The sequence below is a fragment of the Theropithecus gelada genome, chromosome 18 (genome assembly GCF_003255815.1).
Source record: "Theropithecus gelada isolate Dixy chromosome 18, Tgel_1.0, whole genome shotgun sequence".
Classification (NCBI taxonomy): Eukaryota; Metazoa; Chordata; class Mammalia; order Primates; family Cercopithecidae; genus Theropithecus; species Theropithecus gelada.
The window spans coordinates 43,525,507-43,531,024 of record NC_037686.1 but is presented as its reverse complement, the minus strand read 5'-3'; the positions used below and the strand labels follow the sequence as shown (position 1 = coordinate 43,531,024).

The 5,518-nt window shown below is 42.1% G+C and overlaps 1 pseudogene; it reads left to right on the top strand.

The window, feature by feature from the left end:
- Nucleotides 1–282: 282 nt before the first annotated feature.
- Nucleotides 283–1,190, top strand: LOC112611552 (annotated as a pseudogene).
- The last annotated feature ends 4,328 nt before the right edge of the window (nucleotides 1,191–5,518 follow it).

The window sequence follows — 5,518 nt, the reverse complement described above, 5'->3', positions numbered from 1 at the left end:
ACTCTCGGTCCTCCAGGAGAGGTGCCATGGTCATAGCACCCCAGGGTGCAGACCCTGCATCCCACAGGCAAAGCTTCTTGCTCCTCTCTTGGGGTAGAACTTTCTGCACTCCAAACAAATGGATGAGGCATAAAACAGTAGGCTCACTTGAAGCCATCAGACAACAGGCATTTGATTTTTTACATGCTTTTTTGTAAAGACACATGCAACTATCTCCAGGCATCCTGTGAGAGTGACATCGTCTTTAAAACTCTGCATGGCAATCCCTGACACACTGCTGTTATGCCCAGGGAAGACAGGGAGACCTGGAAGTCCAACTACTTCCTTAAGATTATCCAACATTTGGATGATTATCCAAAATGCTTGATTGTGGGAGTGAACAATGTGGGCTCCAAGCAGATGCAGCAGATCCAAATGTCCCTGCAAGGGAAGGCTGGTGGACAAGAGCACCATGATGAATGAGGCCATCCAAGGACATCTGGAAAACAATCCAGCTCTGGGGAAACCATTGTCTCATTTCATTTCCAGGGGAATGTAGGTTTTGTGTTCACCAAGGAGGACCTCACTGAGATCAGGCACTTGCTACCACTTATGCTGGTGCCATTGCCCCACGTGAAGTCACTGTGCTCACCTGGAACCCTGGTCTGGGGCCCAAGAAGACCTTTCTTTCAGGTTTTTGGCATCAGGAACTAAGATGTATGGCGGCTCCATTGAAATCCTGAGTGATGTGCCACTGATTAAGACTGGAGACAAAGTGGGAGCCAGTGAAGCCACACTGGTGATCATGCAGAACATCTCCCCCTCCTCCTTTGAGCTAATTATCCAGCCGGTGTTTGACAACTGCAGCATCTACAACCCTGAAGTGCTTGACGTAGCAGAGGAAACTGCATCCTTGCTTCCTGGAGGGTGTCTGCAATGCTCCCAGTCTCTGTCTGCAGACTGGTTACCCAAGTGTTGCATCAGTTCCCTATTCTATCATCAGCGGGTACAAATGGGTGCTGCCTTTATTTGTGGAGACTGATTACACCTTCCTGCTTGCAGGAAAGGTCAAGTCCATCTTTGCTGCTCCATCTGCATTTGTGGCTGCTGCTTCTGTGGAGACTGCTGCTACTACTGCTGCTGCAGCCCCAGACAAAGTTGAAATCAAGGAAGAGTCAGAGGAGGATATGGAATTTGGTCTCTTTGACTAATTACCAAAAAGCAACAAACTCAGCTAACTTTATCTGCAAAACAAGGAAATAAAGGCTTGCTTCTCTTAAAAAGAAAAGAAAAGAAAAAAGACACATGCAAACAAAAAGAAAGAAATGACCCCCTGAGGTGAGGTAGTGTCAGTTTTTCAGCTGAAACGGAGAACAAAAGTTATTTAAAGAGCTTGCAACTTTCTGGTAACTCCTGCTTGAAATGCTTGGCCTGTTCTGAATTCCCTGTACTTTGTACCTCCCATGGTATGGATCATGTTCTGTTCCTCCTCTGTAATAATTTATGCACACTTAGCTGCTCCTGGTGTTAGATCCCAAGCTCCTGCAGTGCAGAGACTCTATTTTAGTCAACTTAAGTCAACACAGTGCCTCACATAGGCACACAGTAGACTTTTCAGAAATGCTTGTTGCATAAACAAGTGCAGACCAACTAACTCAGAACTGAGTCTTTTTCTTTCTGCTGCTGATATGCTGGGGCACTCACAGATATGGGGACCATCCCACTCTCCTTTCATTCCTTAAGGTTTCTCATATGGTTTGGATATTCATCCATTCTAAAATCTCATGTTGAATTGTGATCCCCAATGTTAGAAGTGAGACCTCATGGGAGGTGTTTGGGTCATGGGAGAGGGTCCTTCATGAATGGCTGGGTACAGTCCTGTTGGTAATGAGAGTGAGTTCTCACTCTATTAGTTCACTTGAGATTTGATCACTTAAAAAAGCCTGGCACCTCCCCTCTCTCTCTTGCTCCCTCTCTTGCCATGTGATATGCTGGCTCCCCTTCCCTTCTACCATGATTGTGAGCTTCCTGAGGCCTCACCATAAGCCAGGCAGATGCTGGTGCCATGCTCATTTAGCCTGCAGAACTATGAGCTGAATAAACCTCTTTTCTTAATAAATTACCCAGTCTCAGGTATTGCATTATAGCAACACAAGTGGACTTATATAGAGTCAGACGGTTGGAGTTGAATCCTGCCTGTACTGTTGACTGTTTGACCTTGAAGAAGTTACTTAATCTCTTTGGGCTTCAGGGTCCATATATGTACAATGACCATGATAACTACGTATCTCATAAGACTGCTGAGAGGATTCAGTATGGGATAATACATGTGTCATTCCAGAGTATTTTCCAACACCAAAAACCTGTTCTCCAATTCTCTGGACACCAACTGGGTGTCCTACAGTTTGATTCAATTCTGACACTAACTCCAGGTAGTTAGCGTCAGATTCCACAGATTTAAGGGTTCGGTGCCACAAGACTGCCTCAACTGCAGACATCAGTCACAAGTACAGGGTCACTGACCTTCTGAGCAACTGGCCATAAATGTGCAGTTCCCACAACCCTCTCCTCAGGTTTGATAATCTGCTAGAATGCATTTCAGATCTCAGGAAAATATTTTTGTTTGCTGGTTTATTGTAAAGGATACAACTCAGGAAAAGCCAAACAGAAAAGGTGCATAGGGCAAGGTCTGGGGAGTGCAGAGTGTTTCTGTGCCCTCTCTGGGTGCACCACTCTCCCAGCACCTCCCTGTGTTTGCTAACCTGAAAGCTCTCCAAACCTCATTGTTCAAGAGTTTTTATAGAGCTCAATCTCCAGCCCTCCCGCAGAGGGTAGTAGGTGGGGCTGAAGATTCCCACTCTCTAATCACTCCGTCTTTCTGGTGATCAGCCCCTTCCTGAGGCTACCTAGGAGTCCTAAGTCACTGCATTAGCATAAACTCAGGTGTGACTGAAAGGGGTTCCTTATGAATAACAATACATCATTATTCAGAAAATTCCAACAGTTTTAGGAGCACTGTGTTGGCAACTGGAGACAAAGACCAAATATATTTCTTGTTATACTTAGCACAGTTCCTGGCTGGTGTCATAAACCTTTAGTGAATGAATGTTATCTGTCGTCATTAACATCACCATTACCTTCCTCAGTTAAGTTTACTGTCTTGCAGTTGAGGTTTTCTAAGGTGTAGATTGAAGATACGAATCACAGTTTTTCATTAAAACAGGAAAGCACTCAGGAAAATACAAGGGTCAGGGCACTGAGACCTGACATTCAAAATCTGTTAATTTCAAACAAACTGTCTCAGCCTCAAAGGCCACACTCAGGACAAAAGACCATATGGTGACTTGGTTGGTGGCATCAGGCAGAGTGCTGCAAGAATCATTCTTAGGCCCAACTGTTTTTAATTTAAATGATCTGGAAAGGAGAGTAAGCCACACATTATGTACACCCAGAGGTGTGTTAAGCATTAAAGACAACTCAGAAATAACAAGACGTTAAAAAATACTTGTCTCCAAGATGAGAAATAAAGTGTCATTTGACAGAGAATGTTGAGAATGCCAATCCATGTTAATTAGCATGGGTTTCTGAGTCCCTGGCTTGACAGCAATAATTTTTAGGCAGGCTAAGATTTTAATTAAAATGGAAGAAGAATTACTGCAGTCTCTTGAGTGCTGACAATCAACAAGAAACTCATCAGGTTGGAAGAAGCTGGTGAGAATTTGCAGGTGGTTGGAATAAGGTCAGGTGGAACTTCTTATGGTTCTAGGCGTCCTTAGAAATTATTTAGTTTAAGACTATTATTTTACAGGAAAAGAAATGAAAGTCTTGGGAGGTGATGTGACTTGCCCACGTCCTACACAGTAAGTTAGTGACATAATTCAGTCAGCCAACCTCCACCCAGCACTCCCCTCACTTACACCATTTTAAGGAACCTTGTATAAGTTGGAGTTGGCTCCTCCTGTCTCTCAGCTTTTTTCTATTTCCAGTCTTAAAAGAGGAGATTTTTTTCAGATGCAGATAATGTTTGGTATGCTCATTATATTTCCTGAGTTTTGAATGCTTTGAACATTTTTATATTATAAATTGATCTCCCATTATGGGAAATATGTAATTCTTTTCTTCCAGAGTCTCTCTATGCAACTTTCTTGATAGACATTTACCTATAAAAGTAAATATTTTTTAATCACTGAAGGAGATTTCAGGCATCCATGTCCCATCAGATCCTGCTGGCGCCTCGAAGTCAAGGCCTCTGTTTCCTTTTTCACCCAGAAAAGACACATTGGGTTGGGGGCCTGGCATCAGACTGGCTGTGACCTTCTGTGATACACTTCACCCTTCTTGGCCTCAGTTTTCCCCTCTGCAAAGAAGGGTTTGGGAAAGTTAAAGGCCAACGTCTATCCTAATCTCACAGCTAGTGTCCCACACTCACTGTGTTTAAAAGCCAGCTCTACCCTGCAAACTTACCAAACTGACTGGGGTCATATGGATTTTGCAGCAGAATGAAATATGAAATTAATGTTTTTCCCATTAATAAATTCTGCAAGACTCAGAGGCATCTTCCCCCAAAGGCCCTTACTTGTAAAAATTTCTCCCCCTCTGTTAAATATATCAGAAACTAAACTGTAAAGAAGTTATATGGACTCATATATGAGTGAAGGAAACATTCACTCCTCCAGGAAGATAGGAGTAAGAACAACTTGAAACAGATATAACGGAAACAAACCATTCCTTGCTATTCCTTGAAATGCAGAAAGGAAAACATAAATGGCGCTCATATATTAGAGGGGAGGAAAGAGCACAGTCAGGAAGCTGTGTTGAGGAAACTGCTCCAGGTCCTTTTGCATCCCCAGCTTTGAGCTTGGCCTTTATTTGTTGTAACATTATTAATAGCAAATATAATTTTTTTGAATTTCCTCCATAAGGTAGGTCCAAATGCTTTTCAGATGTGAAGATCTATTATTATAATCACTACCACCATTTTTATTATCATCATCAATATCACGTAGGGGCCATCTCTGCATGCCCTGAACATAAATGGGGACAATGTGGTGCTTTTCACTCTAATCTTGTGGTTGAGATTAGAGTAGTGGTCACACAAGCCACTGATGGTAATGAGATGGACTCTTGCTATGAAAATTCAAGTCCAAAAAAGAGTAGAGAAGACCTTCCTTGTCTCCCTAAGTTGCCCAGGTCTAAATATACTGACAAAGAAGATGTCTAAAATACAGCCTTAGCCACAAGGAGGAAGTTGCAAAATAGCATGTACATGTATGAAGCATTTTTGTTAAAAATAACAGCAAGTCTTCATGTCAGGATATACATAGAAAAAGATTTTGAAGAGTAGATGCTAAATCTTTTACAGTGATTACTTTTATAGGGATGGAATTATGGAAGATGTTAGCTTTCTAGTTTCTGTATTTCCAAAATTTTTTAGGAACAAATCATATATAATTAGAAAACTAAAGTTTAAAACAAAAGTTTTTCAGGAAAGCAACCTTCCCCTCTTCATTATCACAAGATACTCTTTCCTTCATATAAT